The following is a 27,193-nucleotide window of genomic DNA, read 5'->3' on the forward strand; positions in this document are numbered from 1 at the left end:
GTGATGGGCCCAAGGCCATACTTAGGAGAAGTAGGATTTGAATTCTGGTCTACCTGCCTCTGAAACCCATCTCTGCTTCATTATGCTACATTGCCTCTGTAGTGAAAGTAAGCTCTTTACATGAGGCCTGTGTTTTACACCCACCACTTTGTTTCCTCAGCTTATATTGTATGAGTACTTAATGAATATTAATAGAAAAGTTTATATTCAAATGAGATCACATTTTCTGAGTATACCTCTACAGAGGAAGAGGGCCAAGAGGCAGAAGAAAGCAAGTTCAGGATTCAATTTTCTGCAGATATACACAAAGCAAATGATCCTCAGGCATGATAATCCAGTGTTCACTACATATCCAACTCTGTAGAAGTCTCATGCCTAATTTAATAATATCACAGCATAAGCACCAGTGTTTACTTCTTTGGCTGTTTCTGCTCATCCAGTGAATTTGCTGGGCCTGGAATTAATCCTCAGCGGATGTTAGAAATATTATGACAACAGCTGGCACTGTCATTTGCAGTGTCCAAAATGGAACTTCCTTTTTTTCCAAGTAAAATATATGTGTTTCTCTTCAAGTGCTAGGCTTAGTTAAATATTAAAACCTTCACTTTCCCTTCAGTAGTTAAATTTTATGATAATGTAAAACACAGAAAAATGGATTTATAACATCACACTACCCTCCATATTATAGGCTATGATATCTGTATTTTATAGTCCACAGTTATACTTCAGCAAACATACTTGCGGCTTATTTTTGAATCTGTGCAATTATAAGATGGATACTACCATATCACTTTCAGTAGGAAATGGAAGGCCATCTTTATTTCTTTTAAAAAAGGACAAATCTGCAAAATTACTTTTTTAAAGCAACAAATCTGTCATAGGAACTTCAGTCCAGAAAGATAAAGCAGGATACTGGGGGCCATGTTAAAGCTGAGACACTGTTCACTTGCGAAGCTACATCTATGGATCATGGGCCCCTAATATCATGCTGATCTTTCATTTTGCATTCAAAGCCCTGGGCACAGCAAAGAGGCATATGCCAATGAAGGCCAGCCCAGCTGTCACAAATGCAGAGATAATCAGGTGGATTCGATTGTACAGCATGACACTGCCAGCATAGCTCAGATTTCTATGCCAGGGTTATAATCATAGCTACAATTTTGAGATATTAGTGCAATCTCTCTATGCACAAAATTGTGAACCAGAATTTGGTGATCCCATTACTAAGAGTCAATGTGGTCTCTGGCAGCATACAACCTAATCCTTCTGGAAGAAATAAGGTGGAAACCACAGGGATATGAACCATTCCAGTGTTTCAGTAAGTAAATGCTAGAGCTCTGTGAACATCTAAGTAATGCAAACCTATCCACACCATTCCATAAGCTAAGAAGTTCATTTCATGTTTTCTCTTCTAAGTTCTACTGGTTAGGTGCAAATACTTGCCCAATTTTTACAGCTTTTTATGTGAGATATCTCTTATGAAAATGTTCTTGCTATATTTTCTTTTAGAATCTACTGAAATTGTTTTTTTTCTCGTCTTCTTTACAGAAAAAAGGGAGGATATTTAAATAAGGTTTAGAGTTCAAAGTTAAATAGAAAGGGCAGTTTATTCAGCTGGCTATATCCAACACTGCTTTGAAATATTTATTTTATGACTTTACCTTTTTAAAAAAATCTTATTTATAAAGATGAATGGCCATAACTTCTGGATTTGGAGCAAAAGAAATTTATCAAAATGCCCAAGACGAGACATCCAGACTAATAAAACATCAATGATAATTCATATCAATACACAATGAACTCTAAAGCAACCCTCTACATGATAGAACAAAGGAAAGAAGGCAAAGTGATGAGCCTATTAATGTCGCTGTATGATAATAACTTAAAAATTCTTTTGTAGTTGTTGCATTTCCAAAAATATGCTGCTCAATAAATGGCAATCAATGCATAAAACAAGTTTATGTGTGTGTGGATGTGTGTGTGTTAAATAAAAAAAAAGAAATGTGTTTTATTTAACACTTAGAAATTATGGAGACCAAGATGTTACAGTCACTCATTATTTATGTTTCTAATAGAAAAAGTAAAGAGATTCTTCATTTCAATTTCATATTCTACTTCTGTTTACACCTAGCACACTATCATTTTATTATGGTTAGGATACGATATTGCTAAGAGAGTTGAAGAATCTATTATCAAGCTTGAAGTTACTTTTAAAAAAGAAATATGTAAGAGGTAAAAAGGTGAAAAAAAGAAGAAAAGGGGACTAGGAAAATGAGGTAAGAAGAGTGGGGAGGCAGGATAGGACAGAACGAGAACAAAATTGAAAAAGAGAGGGTAAGGCAGAGAAGATTGAAGATTGAGCAGATACGTATAGGGCAGAAAGTGAGAAGTAGAGAAACAGGATAAGAAGGCAAAGAGGACATATAGTGAAGAATGGAAGGAATAGGAAATAAGTGGAACTCTAGATTCCACTGAGAAGTGTGGGATAGTTAACTGTGTTGACAGACGTGTAGATTGGTGTTGGTTAGACTCGAACTCTGTCATGCAGTAACTCGATGAACTTGGGCTAGTTTTTCAACCTTGGGGATGGCAACATAGTCTACTTTATAGGGTTATTGTGAAGAGTAAATAAAATAATCCATGCACATGTTTGGTAGATGGTGAGCACTACCCATATGTTAGCTGTGGCGATAAAGATGGTGATGACTTCTCTGGGTCAAGTATGTATGTGCTTGGCTCAATGTGGAGTCCCTAACTGAGCAATTTATAGTTTCTGCCCTCTACAAACTTACATTATAAAGAAAGATAAAATAGGTAGACAAAATAATCCCTATTACATGAAATATTTGGTAGGTCTTCCCTATTAATACATATGCTAAAGAGTTCAGAACACCAATACATCAATCAAAACCCTGCCAAGGTACAAAAAAAATTGAGATGTCACAATACGAGCAGGTTTCTATAGAGCAGAAACTGAAGTGTATAGGGCAGAAAGAGCAGATGAAATGAGAATAAGGTGTTGTATTTCAGAGAGCAAATAAGAATACAGTAATTGTGCGCATAGCAGTTAAAAGGGTGGGCTTTAGAATTGCAGAAACCTGGGTTCAAATTCCAGCTAAGCCATTTACTTACGAGTTAACTTTGAAAATGTTACCTATATCCTGGACCTCAGTTTTCCCATCTACAAAAGGGGAATGAAAATTCCTACCTTACCAAATTGTCATGTGTACTAAATTAAAAAATAAGCTCAAGACAGTGTTTTAATAAATGAAGTTCTGATTACTTTATTATGAGTTTAGTACTATAATCAGAGTTCATAAAAGTTTTACTAATAGATACTTTGTATGATGAAACCAAATAAAACCAGGCTAACTAGGCTGAAGGAAAAGGAGACAGGAGCCAGAGCATGCACACAGCAAGTAGACTGTGTGTATGCAGCTGGTGTTGGGCAGTGGGAGGCAAGAGCAAAAGCATGTTAAGAGCTGTTCTATCAAAAAACATGAGCAGCTGTCCTCAGTTCCCACTGTGACCAAGACAAGCCTGAAAGAGTTTAAGGTTAAATTTTGAGGGAGAATTTTATGATATGCAAGTGTTCAGAGCCACTGATAAATATCATCAACAGTATAAGCTTTGTTTGGAGAGTTGGAGCATTTTTAGATATATAAGCAATAATAACCTTTATTAGTATTTTAAATACAATTCCACCTACAGGCCGATGGATGAAATATATGAATATAATCTCTCAGTAGGATCTTCCTATATCAGAAGACAAATGGTATTTCCCTCCTGGTTAAAATATAGTTTTGGAAGGCATCATGGAAAAAGAAAGAATAAGGAAGAAATATTGCCCACTGAGTAAATAAACTGCATCTAGGAATCTGACATGGCAGGTCGCTTGTGTTGATTTGTAGGGATTTCTCAATCTGGTCCATTATAATTATCTTTTTTCATTGTCTTATTTCATGATCTCTATTCATTTTAATCCTACTGATGAAACGTGGAGTGACAGCTAAGTATAATCTTTATTAGCAAATTTGGGAACTGAGGCACCGGGGAATTAAATGTAGAGCTTTTCTCTAAGTAAACCTTTTTGCCAACGCTTACGTTATAAATAGCATGGTCAATTGACAATGTGTTATCAGACATAGAAAATACTATTAAGAATACAAGTAGGAATGAGTCACACAGGAATAAGTGGGTAAGATTATGATTCATTACAAGTAATCAGGATTAATGAAGTGACATGAACACAGAAGAAAAGTGTAAGTGATTATCAGAAGGACAAAGTATCCTTACATAACAAAGTCCTTAAGTAAGGAGAACATCATTAGAATGCAAAGTAGTCCACTGTGAAATGTTTCAAAGTACAGAAGTTCTCCCTACTCCTCCTCCAACTGCTTAACTACAAAATGCTGGAGTACCTTTGCCTGAGATATGGATGATAGTGCAATGCCTCACCAGGAAACAAACTCAGGTCAGTGAACCAGATGTGCTGTGTTAATTCCTGGAGAAACTATCTCGTATTAGACTACAGAAATGTAAGAAGTTAACTCTTTTGTGGTATCTCATTAGTCTCTTCCACTCACATCCATTTAAAAAAGTTAAACTTGGTTTCTTTCTTTCTTTCTTTTTTTTGAGACGGAGTCTCCCTCTGTCGCCCAGGCTGGAGTGCAGCGGCGCGATCTCGGCTCACTGCAAGCTCCGCCTCCCGGGTTCATGCCGTTCTCCTGCCTCAGCCTCCCGAGTAGCTGGGACTACAGGCGCCCGCCACGACGCCCGGCTAATTTTTTGTATTTTTAGTAGAGACGGGGTTTCACCGTGTTAGCCAGGATGGTCTCGATCTCCTGACCTCGTGATCCACCTGCCTCGGACTCCCAAAGTGCTGGGATTACAGGCGTAAGCCACCGTGCCTGGCCAAACTTGGTTTCTTAATTTTGCTCTCTACAAGCCAATTCCCAAATTACAGAAACTTAGTTCCTAGCCAGCTGAGTTGAATCTGAAATTGTCAACCATTCTTAGAGAAAATAATTTTGCTTAGAATCATTAGATGTATCTTAAATAGTACAACTGAGAAAGGAACAGTTTTATTAGTCAAGCAGTAGAGAATAAAAAGCAATTGAGAGGGTGATATAAAAGATTCAAAGAGAGCCGAGTTGAAGCAAGGTCCTGAAATAGATGAAGTGAGATGGGATAAAAGCTCGTGGTGAGAGGGTTCAGCCTGAGAATAGAACGACTGAATTCTCATAGAAGGAGAGGAAGGATAAATATCCAGAGAAGATGTATTGGAGAAGACATCCTATTGCAGAGGATGGCCTAAATCAGAGGTTCTCAAAGTGTAGTCCTCAGACCAGCTGTGTTGCCATCACCTGGGAGCTTGTTAGAACGGAGCATTCATGAGCCCCACCCTGACCTGCTGAAATCAGAATTCCTGGGAAAAGTCCTGGGAAACTATGTTAGAAAGAGCTCTGCATGTGATTTTTATACATATTAAAGTTTGAGAACTACTGATCTAAATCTTCTCAGAGCAGGTAAACAGATCATCGGCTGAGAGCAAGGGGGTAGAGTATGGACTTCAGTAGAACAGATTTAAAAGAAGTGCCAGGAGGAATATAGAATGGAGGTGAGAAATCAATGAAAGGCTAGCACTTACGTGAAGTTGGTTACATATCTTTCCAAATTAAGTCTTCTTGTGAGTTGGCTTCTAATCTCCATGCACAGTAATAATGAATCTATGTAAAACTGCATTCTGATTTACATGTGGCTGACTATGACCCTGGAATGACAGTTTGATTATAATTTAGAAACTTCTAATGTATAGAATAAGTCAACCTAAGGAAAAAAGAAAAGAAGACAAGGTTTTTCTTAAGAAGACTAGAGAAGGCAACACACTAGAACAAAAGTCACCATATTCAGAGTGAAGTCCATAACTCTTCTAACTGGGTAGCCTTGGGCAAGTTATTGAACTTCAGAGCTCATTTTTCTCATCTGTAAAGTTGGATCTGGCATGCATTTAATCAAAGAGCAAAGAAGGGGGAAAAACAAGTAAGTACATAAATAACTACAGCACAAAACATATTATGATGAAGGCTATGATGGGGGTATTAATGCTTAGAGAGCAGTGAGGAATTAGCAATTAATTCTAAAAAAGGAAAACAAGGAAGCCTTCATAAGTGAAGATGAAATAGAGCTAGACCAGGAAGGGTGAGAGAAAATTTACCGCATGGAAGACCATAGAGGTAAAGGGTAGGAAAGGGCAAAGCAAACTTAGGGAATGGAAATAGCCCAGTGTGAATTTATAACAGCAAGACCATGGTAAGGGACAGAGTCTCATTTAGCTCTCAGATCGATTTTTCAAACAATGCTCAACAGCCTGAAAATAATGGGTAAACTTGACAGGGTAAGCAACTCAGTGCTAGGAATCGTTTTTCATTTTTCAGTATGTAGTTCATAAATACTGAACTTTCAGTAAAGACCTCTCTCAGGATTCTTCCTGTCTGGCCGTAAAGTAAAGGAATCAAAGGTATAATTTCTGAAGGAAGTGTTCATCCCTTTCATTTTTCATACTCCTGACATGGATATTACGGGTACTTCTAGAGCCACTTGGCAGAAGGACTGCCTCTGTGAAAAATATTGCTGTTCTGAGGCCAGAATTTAAACTGATTCCATAGGAAACTGCATAGGAAAGGAAGAATACACTACAATGAGCTTTTGATTAACCTTTTAAAAGTGGGTGAGCTTTTTATTCTCAAAGTAAAATTCATATATTGAATCTCTATCAAAGAGCCCCACTAAGCACCTTTTTCCTGTCTTGGAGCATGCCTCAGTGGACCTGAGTGAGCAGAAAGCAGTTGTCCTTTTGAATTTAAAAACAGTTCTGGGCTCTCCTCAGGGCAGCATGGTCACACTGAAGACAAAAGAGCAGCAGGCTGCATATTTCTGGAAGAGAATGCAAGGAAAGCATTTTTTTCATTTTGATCTGATTTCACATTTCCAGGACTAAGCAACAGGCTGATCATTACAATTTCATACCTCCCTCTTCTGGAAAATGCTTATTTCTGATGCATTTACTCTTTACAATGTCTGGAAATCTTCCAAACTACCAGATTTAAAGAATATCCTAATGGTGGATATGTGGATACCTGTAGTCCTACATAAGGTAAATATGAATCATATTTTTAGTTAATGAATTAGACACCACACACATGAGTCTTGAAAGTTCAGTCCAAAGAACAGCATTTCATTGGGTTCTAACTTCATATGTAAGGAGTCACATGTCAATCCATAAAGATACATTTTCTGGGCTTTTTAAGGATGTCCACAGTATGAAAACTCTAAAAAGAAAACAATTTCCTCAAGGCAAAGTGTTTATGATACACACTTATAAACATGATCCATCCACATGCTGGCCAGCAAGCATTATTAAGTACCTACTTAGTGCTCGTTCTGCACAGAGCTATGTGCTGGACAGCAAGTATTATTAAGTACCTACTTAGTACTCTCTCTGCACAGAGACAACAGTAGGCTGGTTCTAAGCACAAGATAAAAATCTGAGTCAAATGCTAGCCCTGGAACACAGCCCAGTATGTTACAACTGTGTTTTCAAACCTTGTGAAGGTTCTTTTCTCTGACTTCACCCTAACAGAATGAGAGTGCTTGATTTTTGAGAGTTCAGACCCGGCTAAATTGACCATACAATTACCCTTTCTCTGGCAACCTATCTTTATGTTAACGACAATGTTATGGACATGGGCTAAGAGGTCCCTTTATAAGTTTTTCTCAACTCTTGCTACATTGCTTGGCTTCACTAAATGGGCATCACTTTCAGATTCAATTCCCTCCCCTAACGTGTTAACTAGGTATCATTTAGGAAGTGGTTGATAACATGCATGACTTCCCTATTCCTCAATAATAATTATCAATACCAATAAAATAATTATTTTGGATGTTGTGAAGAAACACACAGTTCTTTTTTTTTTTTTTAACATGTCCAAATAAAATACATCTTTAAAGTCTCATAGAATCATAAACTCACCAATGGGGCTGAAATGAACTTGTATTCACCAAGCTCAGGCTCCTTGGGCAGATTTCTCATTTGCAAGCTGATAATTAAAAAGACAGTAAGTGCCCAGCCATGGAGGCTCATACCTGCAATTTCAGCACTTTGGGAGGCCAAGGTGGGCAGACTGCTTGATCCCAGGTGTTGGAGACCAGCCTGGGCAACATGGCAAAACCCCAGCTCTACAAAAAATACACAAATTAGCCAGGGGTGGAGGTACACGCCTGTAGTCCTAGCTACTCGAATCCCTTGAGCTCCAGAGGTGGAGGCTGCAGTGAGCTGAGATGGCGCCACTGCACTCCAGCTTGGATGACAAAGTGAGATCCTGTCTCAAAAAATAAAGAGAGAGTAAGTGTGAATGCCAGCAAGAATCACAAGTGTGTGATCTGGGGGAGGAACCAAGATGGCCAAATAGGAATAGCTCCAGTCTACAGCTCCTAGCATGAGCGACACAGAAGATGGGTGATTTCTGCATTTCCAATTGAGGTACCGGGTTCATCTCACTGGGGTGTGCCAGACAGTGGGTGCAGGACAGTGGGTGCAGCGCACCGAGTGCGAGCCAAAGCAGGGCGAGGCATCGCCTCACCTGGGAAGTGCAAGGGGTCAGGGAATTCCCTTTCCTAGTCAAAGAAAGGGGTGACAGATGGCACCTGGAAAATCGGGTCACTCCCACCCTAATACTGCACTTTCCCAATGGGCTTAAAAAATGGCATACCAGGAGATTATATCCCGCACCTGGCTCGGAGGGTCCTATGCCCATGGAGTCTCGCTCATTGTTAGCACAGCAGTCTAAGATCCAACTGCAAGGCGGCAGCGAGGCTGGGGGAGGGGCGCCCACCATTGCTGAGACTTGATTAGGTAAACAAAGCGGCCAGGAAGCTCGAACTGGGTGGAGCCAACCACAGCTCAAGGAGGCCTGCCTGCCTCTGTAGGCTCCCTCTCTGAGGGCAGGGCACACACAAACAAAAAGACAGCAGTAACCTCTGCAGACTTAAATGTCCCTGTCTGACAGCTTTGAAGAAAGTAGTGGTTCTCCCAGCACACAGCTTGAGATCTGAGAACGGGCAGACTGCCTCCTCAAGTGGGTCCCTGACCCCTGAGTAGCCTAACTGGGAGGCACCCCCCCGCAGGGGTGGACTGACACCTCACACGGCTGGGTACTCCTCTGAGACAAAACTTCCAGAGGAACGATCAGGCAGCAGCATTTGCGGTTCACCAATATCCGCTGTTCTTCAGCCACTGCTGCTGATACCCAGGCAAACAGGATCTGGAGTGGACCTCTAGCAAACTCCAACGGACCTGCAGCTGAGGGTCCTGTCTGTTAGAAGGAAAACTAATGAACAGGAAGGACATCCACACCAAAAACCCATCTGTACGTCACCATCATCAAAGACCAAAGGTAGATAAAACCACCAAGATGGGGAAAAAACAGCAGAAAAACTGGAAACTCTAAAAATCAGAGTGCCTCTCCTCCTCCAAAGGAAAGCAGCTCCTCACCAGCAATGGAACAAAGATGGATGGAGAATGACTTTGATGAATTGAGAGAAGAAGGCTTCAGACGATCAAACTAATCCGAGCTACAGGAGGAAGTTTGAACCAATGGCAAAGAAGTTAAAAACTTTGAAAAAAAATTAGATGAATGTATAGGTAGAATAACCAATGCAGAGAAGTCCTTAAAGGACCTGATGGAGCTGAAAACCAAGGCACGAGAATTATGTGACAAATGCAGAAGCCTCAGTAGTCGATGTGATCAACTGGAGGAAAGGGTATCAGTGATGGAAGATGAATGAAATGAAGTGAGAAGAGAAGTTTAGAGAAAAAAGAATAAAAAGAAATGAACAAAGCCTCCAAGAAATATGGGACTATGTGAAAAGACCAAATCTACGTCTGATTGGTGTACCTGAAAGTGACGGGGAGAATGGAACCAAGTTGGAAAACACTCTGCAGGATATTATCCAGGTGAACTTCCCCAATCTAGCAAGGCAGGCCAACATTCAAACTCAGGAAATACAGAAAATGCCACAAAGATACTCCTCGAGAAGAGCAACTCCAAGACACATAATTGGCAGATTCACCAAAGTTGAAATGCAGGAAAAAATGTTCAGGGCAGCCAGAGAGAAAGGTCAGGTTACCCAGAAAGGGAAGCCCATCAGACTAACAGCTAATCTCTTGGCAGAAACTCTACAAGCCAGAAGAGAGTGGGGGCCAATATTCAGCACTCTTAAAGAAAAGAATTTTCAACCCAGAATTTCATATCCAGCCAAACTAAGCTTCATAAGTGAAGGAGAAATAAAATACTTTACAGACAAGCAAATGCTGAGAGATTTTGTCACCACCAGGCCTGCCCTAAAAGAGCTCCTGAAGGAAGCACTAAACATGGAAAGGAACAACCGGTACCAGCCACTGCAAAAACATGCCAAATTGTAAAGACCATCAAGGCTAGGAAGAAACTGCATCAACTAATGAGCAAAATAACCAGCTGACATCATAATGACAGGATCAAATTCACACATAATGATATTAACTTTGAATGTAAATGGGCTAAATGCTCCAATTAAAAGACACAGGCTGGCAAATTGGATAAAGAGTCAAGACCCATCAGCGTGCTGTATTAAGGAAACCCATCTCACATGCAGAGACACACGTAGGCTCAAACTAAAGGGATGCATGAAGATCTACCAAGCAAATGGAAAACAGAAAAAGGCAGGGGTTGCAATCCTAGTCTCTGATAAAACAGACTTTAAACCAACAAAGATCAAATGAGACAAAGAAGGCCATTACATAGTGGTAAAGGGATTAATTCAACAAGAAGAGCTAACTATCCTAAATATATATGCACCTAATACAGGAGCACCCAGATTCATAAAGCAAGTCCTTAGTGACATACTAACAGACTTAGACTCCCACACAATAATAATGGGAGACTTTAACACCCCACTGTCAACATTAGACAGATCAACGAGCCAGAAAGTTAACAAGGATACCCAGGAATTGAACTCAGCTCTACACCAAGTGGACCTAATAGACATCTACAGAACTGTCCACCCCAAACCAACAGAATATACATTCTTTTCAGCACCATACCACACCTATTCCAAAATTGACCACATAGTTTGAAGTAAAGCACTCCTCAGCAAATGGAAAAGAACAGAAATTATAACAAACTGTCTCTCAGACCACAGTGCAATCAAAGTAGAACTCAGGATTAAGAAACTCACTCAAAACCGCTCTACTACATGGAAACTGAACAACCTGCTCCTGAATGACTACTGGGTACATAACGAAATGAAGGTAGAAATAAAGATGTTCTTTGAAAGCAACAAGAACAAAGACACAACATACCAGAATCTCTGGGACACATTCAAAGCAGTGTGCAGAGGGAAATTTATAGCACTAAATGCCCACAAGAGAAAGCAGGAAAGATCCAAAATTGACACCCCAACATCACAATTAAAAGAACTAGAAAAGCAAGAGCAAACATATTCAAAAGCTAGCAGAAGGCAAGAAATAACTAAGATCAAAGCAGAACTGAAGGAAATAGAGACACAAAAAACCATTCAAAAAAATTAATGAATCCAGGAGCTGGTTTTTTGAAAAGATCAACAAAATTGATAGAACGCTAACAAGACTAATAAAGAAGAAAAGACAGAAGAATCAAATAGATACAATAAAAAATGATAAAGGGGACATCACCACCAATCCCACAGAAATACAAACTACCATCAGAGAATACTATAAACACCTCTATGCAAATAAACTAGAAAATCTAGAAGAAATGGATAAATTCCTCGACACATACATCCTCCCAAGACTAAACCAGGAAGAAGTTGAATCTCTGAATAGACCAATAACAGGCTCTGAAATTGAGGCAATAATGAATAGCTTATGAACCAAAAAAAGTCCAGGACCAGATGGATTCACAGCCGAATTCTACCAGAGGTACAAGGAGAAGCTGGTACCATTCCTTCTGAAACTATTCCAATCAATAGAAAAAGAGGGAATCCTCCCTAACTCATTTTATGAGGCTAGCATCATCCTGATACCAAAGCCTGGCAGAGACACAACAAAAAAAGAGAATTTTAGACCAATATCCTTGATGAACATTGATGCAAAAATTCTCAATAAAATACTGGCAAACCGAATCCAGCAGCACATCAAAAAGCTTATCCACCATGATCAAGTTGGCTTCATCCCTGGGATGCAAGGCTGGTTCAACATATGCAAATCAATAAATGTAATCCAGCATATAAACAGAACCAAAGACAAAAACCACATGATTATCTCAATAGACGCAGAAAAGGCCTTTGTAAAAATTCAACAATGCTTCATGCTAAAAACTCTCAGTAAATTAGGTAATGATGGGACACATCTCAAAATAATAAGAGCTATCTATGACAAACTCACAGCCAATATCATACTGAATGGGCAAAAACTGGAAACATTCCCTTTGAAAACGGGCACAAAACAGGGATGCCCTTTCTCACCACTCCTATTCAACATAGTGTTGGAAGTTCTGGCCAGGGCAATCAGGCAGGAGAAGGAAATAAAGGGTATTCAATTAGGAAAAGAGGAAGTCAAACTGTCCCTGTTTGCAGAGGATGTGATTATATATCTAGAAAACCCCATCATCTCAGCCCAAAATCTCCTCAAGCTGATAAGCAACTTCAGCAAAGTCTCAGGATACAAAATCAATGTGCAAAAATCACAAGCATTCTTATACACCAACAACAGACAAACAGAGAGCCAAATCATGAGTGAACTCCCATTCACAATTGCTTCAAAGAGAATAAAATACCTAGAAATCCAACTTACAGGGGATGTGAAGGACATCTTCAAGGAGAACTACAAACCACTGCTCAAGGAAATAAAAGAGGATACAAACAAATGGAAGAACATTCCATGCTCATGGGTAGGAAGAATCAATATTGTGAAAATGGCCATACTGCCCAAGGTAATTTATAGATTCAATGCCATCCCCATCAAGCTACCAATGACTTTCTTCACAGAATTGGAAAAAACTACTTTAAAGTTCATATGGAACCAAAAAAGAGCCTGCATTGCCAAGTCAATCCTAAGCCAAAAGAACAAAGCTGGAGGCATCATGCTACCTGACTTCAAACTATACTACTAGGCTACAGTAACCAAAACAGCATGGTACTGGTACCAAAACAGATATATAGACCAATGGAACTGAACGGAGCCCTCAGAAATAATGCCGCATATCTACAACTATCTGATCTTTGACAAACCTGACAAAAACAAGCAATGGGGAAAGGATTCCCTATTTAATAAATGGTGCTGGGAACACTGGCTAGCCATATGCGGAAAGCTGAAACTGGATCCCTTCCTTACACCTTAGACAAAAATTAATTCAAGGTGGATTAAAGACTTACATGTTAGACCTAAAACCATAAAAACCCTAGAAGAAAACCGAGGCAATACCATTCAGGACATAGGCATGGGCAAGGACTTCATGTCTAAAACACCAAAAGCAATGGCAACAAAAGCCAAAATTGACAAATGGGATGTAATTAAACTAAAGAGCTTCTGCACAGCAAAAGAAACTACCATCAGAGTGAACAGGTAACCTACAGAATGGGAGAAAATTTTTGCAATCTACTCATCTGACAAAGGGGTAATATGCAGAATCTACAATGAACTCAAACAAATTTACAAGAAAAAAACAACCCCATCAAAAAGTGGGTGAGGGATATGAACGGACACTTCTCAAAAGAAGACATTTATGCAGCCAAAAAACACATGAAAAAATGCTCATCATCACTGGCCATCAGAGAAATGCAAATCTAAACCACAATGAGATACCATCTCACACCAGTTAGAATGGCGATCATTAAAAAGTCAGGAAACAACAGGTGCTGGAGAGGATGTGGAGAAATAGGAACACTTTTACACTATTGGTGGGACTGTAAACTAGTTCAACCATTGTGGAAGTCAGTGTGGCGATTCCTCAGGGATCTAGACCTAAAAATACCATTTGTCCCTGCCATCCCATTACTGGGGTATACACCCAAAGGATTATAAATCATGCTGCTATAAAGACACATGCACACGTATGTTTATTGTGGCAATATTCGCAATAGCAAAGACTTGGAACCAACCCAAATGTCCAACAATGATAGACTGGATTAAGCAAATGTGGCACATATACACCATGGAATACTATGCAGCCATAAAAATGATGAGTTCATGTCCTTTGTAGGGACATGGATGAAACTGGAAACCATCATTCTCAGCAAACTATCACAAGGAAAAAAAACCAAACACCGCATGTTCTCACTCATAGGTGGGAATTGAACAATGAGAACACATGGACACAGGAAGGGGAACATCACACACTGGGGACTGTTGTGGGGTGGGGGGAGGGGGGAGGGATAGCATTAGGAGATACACCTAACGCTAAATGACGAGTTAATGGGTGCAGCACACCAACATGGCACATGTATACATATGTAACAAACCTGCACGTTGTGCACATGTACACTAAAACTTAAAGTATTATAATAATAAAATTTTTTTAAAAAAAGAAAAAGAATCACAAGTGTGTGTGAGAAGAGATGGAGTAGAAGGCAAAAAAGAGAGACCATCCCCTATCAGGGTTTTACTGATAGACTATTAGAGGTAGTAACACCTGAAACACCATATAAATTGCCTGAACTTCAAAAGTCTCAACTTTCCTTTGAATTTCTGTTGGCCAGTATTTCTGCATCAGACAGGAACTTTAGAAAAAGGCTTTATAATTACATAAAGTAGTAGAGGAAAAGGAGAATCATTTTCCAACAATTTCTCTCTTCAGTCAGGAGTTTCTCATCATGATTTTCATAATTCATCATCAATTTGCATTATTTTTAAGAATTTGCTATTTTTAAAAAGAATTTAGGCCAGGTGCAGTGGCTCACGCCTGTAATCCCAGCACTTTGGAAGGCCAAGGCAGGCAGATCACGAGGTCAGGAGATGGAGATCATCCTGGCCAAAATGGTGAAACCCTGTCTCTATTAAAAAACAAAAAATTTAGCTGGGCATGGTGGCGCGTGCCTGTAATCCCAGCTACTCGGGAGGCTGAGGCAGGGGAATCACTTGAACCTGGGAGCGGAGGTTGCAGTGAGCCGAGAGTGTGCCACTGCACTCCAGCCTGGGCGACAGAGCAGGGCTCCATCTCAAAAAAAACAAAAACAAAAACAAAAACAAAAAAAACAACAAAAAGCCGGGCGTGGGGGCTCACGGCTGTAATCCCAGCACTTTGGGAGGCTGAGGCGGGCAAATCACGAGGTCAGGAGATCAGACCATCCTGGCTAACACGGTGAAACCGCGTCTCTATTAAAAATACAAAAAATTAGCCAGGCATGGTGGTTGGCGCCTGTAGTCCCAGCTACTCGGGAGGCTGAGGCAGGAGAACGGCGTGAGCCTGGGAGGCGGAGCTTGCAGTGAGCGGAGATCCCGCCACTGCACTCCAGCCTGGGCGACAGAGCGAGACTCCGTCTCAAAAAAAAAAAAAAAAAAAAATTAATCTGATGAATCTGATGTATATTTCTCAATTCATGATATCCTTTGCATGGAATTCTTTAAAATGAACCCTAAAGAGGGGGGAAAAAGCTCCATTTTCCCACCGTCAAATGCTGTTGGGATTATGGATTCCAATTTACTCTCACTCACCCTATCACAACATTTTGACTGCTGACTCTGACTTTTCGCTGATTCTGCTACACAGGCAATTTCCAAATTGTTACTCATTCCATTCCTACACCCAGTGGAAGATCCATGTTTTTAGGGCCTGAAACTTATACAATTTGGTGGGGGGGTCCTTTTTAAGAAAAAAAAAATACATAATTACAAATACAAAATGCGCATGACCACTTTAATGCCACCCAACTAGAAAGGGAAGGAGAAAGGAGGGAAAGTTGAATTGGAAGAAGACAATAATCTTAACCAGTCATGGCTGAAACACATTATGTTTTGCAATTTTTATAAAAAAAATGACCATAATAACACATTAGCAGGGTTCCTTCCAGGACCCTGGAAGGGGTCTCTGCAAGTGAGGGACCCTCAGGCTTCAACTCCTATAGTTTCACAAATCTGCCTCTGTTATAAACCCAAATCTCTACTGCCTTCATTACATCCAAACCTAGAGGGAAATTCCAGCCCAAGCATAAATCCAGTGCTCTTTACCAGTTCCCTTTAACCCATAGAAAGACTTAAATTTTCACAGGAGGGATAGTTAAAAATCAAGGGCAGGCTGGGCGCGGTGGCTCATGCCTGTAATCCCAGCACTTTGGGAGGCCAAGGTGGGCCTTGAGGTCAGGAGTTCCAGACAAGCCTGGCCAACATGGTGAAACCCCGTCACTACTACAAATACAAAAATTAGCCAGGTGTGTTGGCAGGTGCCTATAATCCAAGCTACTCGGGAGGCTGAGGCAGGAGAATCACTTAAACCCAGGAGGCAGAAGTTGCAATGAGCCAAGATAGCACCATTGCACTCCAGCCTGGGCAACAGAGCGAGACTCTGTTTAAAAAAAAAAAAAAAAGGCAAAAGAAAAAAATATTGTAGAAAATTATTAAATAGTTAAAAATCAAGGGTGAAAAAAGAAAAAATATATTGTAAACAAATATATGTTCCTAACAATACAGGTTTTACTCTTTAGAAAACTACCCATTCCTCTTTGATTGTCTTGTATAAGCATTCTGTTTGTATAGAGTACATATTATCAAAATGTTCCTCTTCGTGTTCTTAGTGACTAAAATCCATTTCTCTCTTAAGTTCCCTGCCTTTTTGTTGTTGTTGTTGTTGTTGTTCAAACAGTATCTTCCATCGTGGTTCCCAGGCTTAGGTCAGACAGACACGCAGATATGCTTTATTCAGAAATAACTGGCCAAAGACCTCTGCCTGATTCTGAAGGTATTTGCAAGCCTCTCAGAGGGTGTCTTACAGAAGTCCAATCCTGACTACTCACCAGACAGCAGGTAGAGCACACTGCCATCCTAAACCAGGCACTTCTACAATCAGAAGAGGGGCCTTTGTGGAAGCAGGTTGGCAGACAGACACTTTCTTTCTTTCTTTCTTTCTTTTCTTTCTTTCTTTCTTTCTTTCTTTCTTTCTTTCTTTCTTTCTTTCTATCTGTCTGTCTGTCTTTCTCTTTCTTTTCTTTCTCTCTCTCTCTCTTTCGTCTCTCTCTCTCTTTCAGAGACGGAGTCTTGTTCTGCTGCTCAGGTTGGAGTGCTGTGGCACAATCTTGGCTCACTACTACCTCTGCCTCCTGGGTTCAAGCGATTCTTCTACCTCAGCCTCCCAAGTAGCTGGGATTATAGGTGTGCACCACCACATCCTGTTAATTTTTTGTGTTTTTAGTAGAGATAAGGTTTCGCCATGTTGGCCAAGCTGGTTTTGAACTCCTGACCTCAACTGATCCACTCACCTTGGCCTCCCAAAGTGCTAGGATTACAGGCATGAACCACCACGCCTGGCTAGACAGACACTTTTCTTTTTTTTTTTTTTTTTGAGACAAAGTCTTGCTGTCACCAGGCTGGAATGCAGTGGCACAATCTCAGCTCATTGCAACCTCTGCATCCATGGTTCAAGCGATTCTCCTGCCTCAGCCTCCTGAGTAGCTGGGACTACAGGCGCATGCCACCATGCCCAGCTAATTTTTGTATTTGTAGTAGAGACGGGGTTTCACCATGTTGGCCAGGATGGTCTCAATCTGTTGACCTCATGATCCACCCGCCTCAGCCTCCCAAAGTGCTGGGATTACAGGCGTGAGCCACTGCGCCCGGCCAACAGACACTTTTCAATAGACCTTTCTAATTTGCTTATCAGCTTTTCTGAGCTTTGCCTTAAGAATAAGGCCTCATTATTAAACCACATATTGCAGTGTTCACTGCCATGAATTCACCGAGTTAGGCTGAATTCTGGTAATGTCCTGCTATATATCCAACACATACCTAGCATACAAATTATTTCTATCTATAGAGAAAAATATTATCTTTGGGCCATTCATAACTCTCCACTTAGAAATCGGGAGGCTGAGTCAAGAGAATTGTTTGAACTTGGGAGGCGGAGGTTGCAGGGACCCGAGATCGCGCCGTTGCACTCCAAGAGTTCCAGGGCAAAGCTCTGGTTGACAGGGTGAGACTCTGTCTCAAAAAGAAACTACTTAGAAGTGATAAGGCCTCATTGTTAAACTACATATTCTACCGATCACTGCCATGAATTCACCCAGTTAGGGTGAATTCTGGTGATGCCCTACTATACACCCAACACAGACTTATAATACAAATTCTTTCTATCTACAGAGAAAAATATTATCTTTAGGTTATTCATACCTCTTTCACTTAGAAACAGTAGTTTCATTCTTAGACTCAACTGCTTCTCTGGTAAATCTCATTCTGTCATAGCAATTCACCCAATCTTAAGGCATACACTGACTTTTAACATTATTTAGAGTAACCAACCTAAGGGAGGTGACATCCAAGTCATGAAATCATAGAGTAACAGAATCTTGGAACACAAGGAACCTCTGGGATGACCTGGTTGTACCTCCTATCCAGCAGAAGGAGTCTAATCCCTAGAGCTCAGGAGCTTGTTCATCTGGCCCCACCTAAACACATCTACTCACAAGAAGCTCTTTCCCTTAGAGGCCAGGCTGTTTCTTTGGAAATTGATTTTAATATCTAGAAACTCTTCCATATATTTGCTCTCTTATAGGCCTTAGTCACCCATCCACCACTCCTCAGCTGGAAGCAGCCAAGAATAACATCTTATTCTACCAGTGACAATCCTTCAAATTCTTATGGGCTACACACCATGTTCCACTTAGGCATCTAATTCTCTTTCTACTATTTGGCATAATTTCTTGCCCTGCCAGTATTCTGGCAAATGCTTCTAATGTTCTCTAATTTGTCAATATCCCTCTTAAAACATTTCATCTAGACTTGAAGCCATTAACTGAGATGTGGTCTACTATGACTATTTGTATATATATATACTTCTTTTTTGTGCAATAGCATTTATACAATCCACAAATGAGTTAACATCTGGGGGCAACTGTGTCAAATGCTTGGCTCAAATTAAGCTCATGACCAATTACATATAAAACCAGAACATGAGAACATAAGCCAGATTCTCTAAGTAGAAGTAAAGCATACATCTCCAGAAGTAAAGCATCTTAAAATAATCATCTTCCTGTAGATGTTTAAGGGATGGAATTTTATGATAATCACCCCCCCCCCACTGACCTGCTGCATAGTTTGTCAACTCAACATCAACAAGCTCATCATCAGATTTTGCATCAGATCTTGTTTATCCCAGCCTAAGTGAATGTTCTTTTGCATTTTAATCACTTTCTGCACAATGTTGGTATAGTGTCAAGGCCCAAAGTAGGCATTAGTTACTTGCTGACTAAGCCATTAGATAAATGAATGACGAGTTCCCACTCTCTCCCATCCTGTCTTTAATAATGTTGATTGTTTTTCATCAGTGTATTTCTCCCCACATCACCCTTAAGAGCTATAGTTCTCCATTAGGGTTCTGGGCAGTGATAATATTGTTGTTCCTGCCATTAAATGATTCTGTTACTTTAGAAAAACTCCTAAGCTGCCTAAGACCCCTGTTTCTCCATATGAACAATACTGTCATTTAATTTATTATTTAAACAAAGACGTATAGTACTTGTTGCAGACCAGCTACAGTTCTAGGCACTTAACAAATATAAAATCATTTAATCCTCAGGAAAACCAGACTGAGGCACAGGAAAGTTAACTAATTTAATAAAGATTATATAGCTAGCAAGTGATGAAGCTGGGATTCGAACTAGGCAGTCTGACTTTTCTATGTGTGTTAACCACTAGGCTATGCTACCTATCCACATGCTCTGAGAGTATAATGTTTAGATAAGTAGGAAGGTCAATGATCACACTCCTTGCATCATAAGTGAATATCTTAGTACATCAAAAACTGCTTGATTTTCCATTAGTTCCTCAAATAGTAGCTTCTCCTTCCAGTCCTCATATTTTTTAAAGTTACTAACCAAAGGACAAATCACTCAAAACATGGCATTTTGAACATAGAGTGGATGCCTTGAGTTGATTTGAATTCCTTCCAGTCACAACTGTTGGAATTATTTACCTGAAATGTTAAGGACCATGAAAGCCAGCTGACCTATTGCCAGAACAAGAGCAAATCAAAAAAGTGCTATACCAGGCACCAGGAATCTGAGGGAAAAGGAAAACGTACTTCCTCAGAAAAGCATCGAATTATAGGCTATTCCAGCTTACTGCTGGCCCAGCTGAAGACAGGAACAGAAAGGTACTCAGATGTTTGCATGCAGTTTACCATAGTGTAAATAGTGACTTGTACTCTCACAAATAAGAAAATTTGGAGGACTTAATCCAAAATGTCCAGTATAATGAAAATTTTTTTCAAAATAATTACAGCCAGATCACAAAAGCTATAAAGGAATAAACTCCTCAAGGACATGGAGTAATAAGGAAAAATGGAAAAGCAGGTTGGAAGGCAATGCAGTCACAGAAGCAGCTCTCCTGAGTGGCATTTTTTACTCCAAATTTAGATTCAAACTAAATTCATTAGTCCTTCAGCTGAGTAAGAAACACCTGAGCACTGCATAGAGCCAGGGGAACATTTCCATTTAACAATGGACCTTATGGAAAGCAAGATCCTTACAGTGTAGGGCTACGGGCTGCGGCAAACTAATCTGTAAGTTTAGAATTTTGCTCTGGAAAATTTACTATTGGAAGGATCTTGTGGTGATTAGTGCTAATCAACAAGAAGGCACTGATTGCTTTTTGAATGGCCAAAAGTCAAATTTCATATGAACGAAGCAAGCATTGGACACAGCAATAGAACATCTGCATAACTGTTATTGATGAAATGATACCCCGAGATTCTGGGGGAAATCTATTGGGGATACAAATATGAATTTGGATTCTCACCTTTGGCTAACTGAAATATTCTTCAGGTGTATTAGATGAAGGGAAGGAAGAAAAAGCAGTTAATAATTGCAAAGCATGATTCTAAGCAAACAATGCAGGATATATATGTGCGTGTGTGTGTGTGTATACACAAATACACACCCCATATATTTACTATATAGATAATATATTATATATTAATACATGTAATATATTATATAATGATATATAAATATATAATATATTATGTTATAGATATAATATAATAAATAGTATATAATGTATAATTATATCTTATATATTATGATAATATATAATATATTAATGTAATAACATATATAATATATTAATATAATAATATTTATTATTGATATATAATATAATGTGTTATTTACATATTATTTATACACACATTATTAATTATATTAGTAGTATATATATTATTTATATACACACACAAATATACACACATATATTTCTCCCCACTCTTACCCCATTTAGGAGGTGAGACTTAAATTACTGTGAGACTAACTCTTAACATGCCTTTCTGAAAGACAAAAGGAATACCTGTCCCCACTCCGTTAAGTGTCCCCAGGAACTTCACAGAAAGAAACCTTTATGCTTCTAAAAATCAGTAAACAGCTAGAAAATAAAGCAACAGCCCAGGTAAAGTCCAAACTTGAGAAACACAGCTTATGCTTTTGTTTTGGCACCAGCAACTCCATTTCCCAGTTGTCTGGGTGATATAGATGTCACGGGAATTGAGGCCAAGTGTCCTGGGACTCTGGGTCTAAGGAGTCTGCTCTCCTCTTCGCACTACCCCGGGTCTGGGAGACTGGCTGGTCCTGCTGTCAGGGGAATGAAGGTTCTGAGAAGGTGCCTGAATCCTGGTCAGAGGAAGAGGTCTTGTGAGGCACTAAGACAAGGGGCTTGGACATGACTGGCAGAGACAAACTGTAGGAGCACAGCAAGGAGAAAGCAGGTCCTCTCCCACCACCAGGACATCTCCAGGATAGGCTGAGGCAGACAGTAGACTGTTCTGTCAAAGTGGAATATTCCAGAAGTGAAAATGTGAAGCCTAGATCTCCTTATCTATAATTGTGAATAATTATACTATCTCTTCTATCCAAATCTGCATGATACACCCCACCACTACACTTCCTCCTTTATCAACTATTTGTATACATAAAAATATAAGAAATAATTTACTTTTCTCACTTCCCATTAGGCTTTCCTAAGTTCCCTGGACCCACCTATTCCAGTGAACAGTGAGAGAATGCAGTTTGTTAGCAGTAAATAATAAAACAGACAATAAGGGTCTTGTCTCAAGTTTCCAAACTGTCTCTCTTTCCCAGAACAAGAGAAGCTTCTTTCTAGAATAATATTATCTAGAACTATCTTTTAATTTGTCATAAAGTCATAATTAAACATAACTCCATTTTAGAGACTTTAAAATTTCATTTTGAAATTTACCTTGCCTGACATTTACAGGCGGATTTCAAAAAAATTGTTCTTCGATCTTGTGGGAAGAGCTGAAGCTCGCGCTCTTGGCTCGGCGCAGCCCGCTGCAATCCGTGGAGGAATGTGCCGCCGAGCAACCATCATGCCTGGGCAGTTACAGGAAGGCTTCAGCTGCCTGGTCACCAACCGATTCGACCAGTTATTTGACAACGAATCGGACCCCTTCGAGGTGCTGAAGGCAGGAAAGAACAAGAAAAAAGAAGCTGGCGGGGGCGGCGTCTCTGGGGCCAAGAGCGGCAGCTCAGGCTGCGACCCAGACCAACTCCAAGGCGGCAGGCAAATAGCTAGCTGCGCAAGGAGTCCCAGAAAGACAGCAAGAACCCGCTGCCCTTCAGCGTTGGCGTGGTTGACAGGAAAGAGGAGATGCAGCCGTCCATGGTGCTTAAGAAAGAAGGAATAAGGGTCATTGTTCTCGTGCCAGTAGGAGCTGAGGTCCTGGTCCCCCAGCCTCCTGCTGCAGAGCCAGTGAACTCTGGTCGGGCCTCTCAGCTGCGCACGTAGGCAATACTCATCTTGGCCCTGGGAGGAAACTCAAGAAGAAGCTTTTGAAACATAAAGCTTAGATGGGGTTTGACCTGTGCTGGGCAGCTCCCAGCTATAGGCGTTCCCCTGCTGAGCAGAGAAGATGACTGCAGAATTGAGAGAAGCCATGGCCCTAGGCCCATGCCGCCCAGTGAAGGTGAAAAAGGAGGAGGAGGAAGAAGAAAACTTCCCAGGTCAGGCATCCAGCCAACAAGTGCACTCTGAGAACATCAAAGTCTGGGCCCCAGGGGAGTTTCGTCAGACAGGCCTTGATGGATCAGAAGAGGAAGAAAAGGTGCTGAAACCAAGAACCTTCAGTTACTGGTTCCAAAAACTGAGATACGTGAGGAAGCTGAAAACCCCCGCATCATATTAGGAAGAATTCAGAAAGCTGATCCTTAAGGACCTGAGTTAAGAGAGGCTTGTGAAAAAGAAAACATGTTAAAGAGGCAGAGAATAAGGAGGGAAAGGAAAGATTTCAGATAAGTGATAGTGAATGACTGTCACTTACCTGAAAGCTTCAAAGAAGAGGAAGACCAGAAATGTAAGAAATCTGTGGGAAAATACAGCCTTAATTCTGACACTGTTAACAATCCAAAAACCCAGCTTGGGCGAAAGTCTTTTACATTGTAGCATGTGTGGGAAAGGATTTAGTCAGAGTGCAAACCTCGTTGTGCATCAGAGAATCCACACCGGGGAGAAACCTTTTGAATGTCATGAGTGTGGGAAGGCCTTCATTCAGAGTGCAAAGCTCGATGTGCATCAGAGAATCCACACTGGACAGAAACCTTATGTTTGCTCAAAATGTGGGAAAGCCTTCAATCAGAGTTCAAATCTGACTGTATATCAAAAAAACCTCTCCTTAGAAAAAACCTTTAGGTGCAGTAAATGTGAGAAAGCCTTTAGTTATAGCTCACAACTTGCTCGGCACCAGAAAGTCCACATTACAGAAAAATGCTGTAAATGTAATGAGTGTCGGAAAACATTTACTGGGTGCTCAAACCATATTGTCCACCAGAGGATCCACACTGGGGAGAAGCCGTCTGCCTGTAACGATTCTGGCAAAGCCTTTACGCAGATTGCAAATCTTATTGTACATCAGCGAAGCCATACTGGTGAGAAGCCATATGAGTGTAAAGAGTTTGGGAAAACCTTTAGTTGTTTTTCACACCTTATTATGCACTAGATAATTCACACTGCAGAGAAACCTTATGACTGCAGTGAATGTGGGAAAGCCTTCAGTCAGCTCTCTTGCCTTTTTGTCCACCAGTGAATTCACAGTGGAGATCTTCCTTTTGTGTGTAATGAATGTGGGAAGGCCTTCACATGTAGCTCATACCTACTTACTCATCAGATAATCCATAATGGAGAAAAACCTTACATGTGTAATGAGTGTGGGAAGGCCTTCAGACAGAGGTTGAGCCTCACGGTGCACCAGAGAACCCACACTGGGGAGAAGCCCTATGAATATAAGAAGTGTGGTGCAGCTTTCATTTCCAACTCACACCTCATGCGACACCACAGAACCCGTCTTGTTGAATAACAAGTAAGGAAGAGGAAGACTTCCAGCATTGGTCATAACCTTCTGCCTCCCAAATGAGACACCTCTTTGCTGTTTTCTTCTTCCTTTATAAAGATGAGGCCTATGTCCTTAAAAGTTACAGTTTTCAGGAATGCAGCACAAAACACAAGATAAACATTTCAGCAGTTAATTTAAAGAAAACAGAAAGTAAGCACCTGAAGGCAAGGACTTTGTTTTAACTGTACCTTAAGCGGTCATGTTTTCTGAAATGGAATGTGGCTTTCTTAGGAATGGGTCATACAAAGTAATGATTGTATTTGGGGAAAGGTCTTTTTTGCTTAATTTTGTTTTTAAAAACCCTGATGATTGCTTGAGCAATAGGCAGGTTATCTGCCTGGTTGAATTCCAGTTGAACCATGTATTCTAGTATTTCTGGTTAAGTGGTGACTAGGTAAGGAAACCACTTGGGGTAGCAATTCAACAATTCACTTATGAATGTTTATAAGCTTTCCATTTTCTAAGTAATTTTTTAAAAGCTAGTCAAAAGAAAAAACCTTAACTGTCTACTATACCAAAAATGGACAGAAACAGGAAATGGTCTTTTTCCTTACTGTCTATACCCCCTGAACCTTGATATTGTAAAGCTCTAGAGACCTCTGTTGAGTCTGTTCTGACCATTCCCTAGTCTGCATGGCCAAGCCCTCAAGGATTGATGGACACCACACGCCAGCTACAGTCATTTGTTAAGATTGACAACTCCTCCTCCACACAACTCAAGCTCCCAATTCCCATTGCATTCCATTTGGGTAAGATGCAACCAACAGCCCCCTTCCTGGATAGAGAAATCAAAGAATAAAGCTTGCCTAGAGGAAAAATAAAAAAACAAAAAAAGAAGAAGGAATAAGACGAGTTGGAAGAAGACCTGCTCAACAACTTCACGGTGAAGGGAAAATAACTGATAGAAGACCAGAAAGGAGACCACCTTGTGAACGAAGACTTGAAAAGCCACTTGATGAAAGGGGTGAAGGAGGCGAATTTTCAGTTGATAGACTGATTATTGACCTACCTATTCGAGGTCATGGTGGTCTTGGAAGAGGTCGAGAGGGCAGTGGACGTGAAATGGGCCAAGGAGATGGATTTGATTCTCGTGGCAAACGTGAATTTGATAGGTATAGTGGAAGTGATAGATCTTTTTTTTCACATTACAGTGGCCTGAAGCACGAGGACCTGTAACATGGAGGTAGCAGATCTCACAACTGGGGAATTGTCAAAGATGAATTAACAGAGTCCCCCAAATACATTCAGAAACAAATATCTTATAATTGCAGTGACTTGGATCAATCAAATGTGACTGAGGAAACACCTGAAGGTGAAGAACATCATCCAGTGGCAGACACTGAAAATAAGGAGAATGAAGTTGAAGAGGTAAAAGAGGAGGGTCCAAAAGAGATGACTTTGGATGAGTGGAAGGCTATTCAAAATAAGGACTGGGCAAAAGTAGAAACCTCTTCAATCCCTTTATACCCTTAATCTAACTTTCTCTTACCGGTGGGTAATAATTGAAAATAAAGATTTATTTTCATGCAAAAAAAAAATCTGTTCTTCAAGATCATCACATTCAGTATAAGAAAATCAAATTCTTTCTGTCCAAATGTACTGTTCTGGCTTTGTCAACTCGACAGCAGCCTCTGAGCCCAGCTATTCTACTTGTCAACTCTTGACTCAGATACTTGTTCCAAACCATGGGACCCCTCTGCTTTTCATTAAAGATTATTATAACTAACTTAGACAAAAGGAACCAGACTTTGTCACACAGCACCAGAAATCCCAGCACTTTACAGAATAATCATTCTTTATCTTTAGAATGTTCACAGAGTTGCTCAATTGACAATAGGAAACAAACTTTCTCAAAAGAGAATCTCTTCCTTTTTTATTTCTTCATGATTTGCCCCAAAATAAATATATTCCAGTGCACCATTTCAAACAGTTTAATTCAACCATTTGTGTTACTATGCCCTAGTTACTTCTAATCTGGAAAGAGGGTCACATTCCCTTCCTTTCTTTGTAGTGGAGAAGACAGAAGATACTCATAATGATAGACATTAGTAAGTGCATCCTGTGTGTGTGCACACACAGCCATTCATAATTTAGATTATTAGTTCTGCCAGGGCCTCTAGGGATGTCCTAGAGTTAAGGATGGCCTAGTTAAACTCTCTTAATCTCTTTATACCCTTAACAAAACTAAGATAACATGGCGGAGACTTCCTTGGTTCTTTTCCTTCTTCCAGTCACTCAGCACACACCTGCAGAAGGGATTCATGACCCTCCTACTTTTCCTCTGCTCCACACTTGCCTGTTTCTTCTCTCTTTCCTCTTGACTTGGTCCACTCTCTTTCTGAGCTTCCTTCTTTCCCATAATCTACCATCTTCCAGAGAGCTCATTCACACCGTGCATCCATGCATTGCATGTATGTGTTTCTGATGGCATGACCCCACTGCCAATTCTCCAAAATTTCAAAAGTAAAATAAACAAACTTACAACTTTCTGCTTCAGATAAAGCAAAAGGACACTTTCATTTAGAACACAAAGACAGAAAACTAATTTTTGACTCAGAAAGTAAGCTCCCATTCAC

At 40.2% G+C, this 27,193-nt stretch overlaps 1 protein-coding gene and 1 pseudogene across 2 annotated transcripts in view; one reads left to right on the forward strand and one right to left on the reverse strand.

Moving 5' to 3' along the window:
• Window positions 1–27,193, reverse strand: part of GHR (growth hormone receptor) — a 299,067-nt gene that overhangs the window by 229,279 nt on the left and 42,595 nt on the right. The gene's annotated exons all lie outside the window — the stretch shown is intronic.
• Window positions 25,273–26,105, forward strand: LOC104006476 (SERPINE1 mRNA-binding protein 1-like; annotated as a pseudogene).

This window comes from Pan troglodytes, chromosome 4 (assembly GCF_028858775.2).
Source record: "Pan troglodytes isolate AG18354 chromosome 4, NHGRI_mPanTro3-v2.0_pri, whole genome shotgun sequence".
Lineage (NCBI taxonomy): Eukaryota > Metazoa > Chordata > Mammalia > Primates > Hominidae > Pan > Pan troglodytes.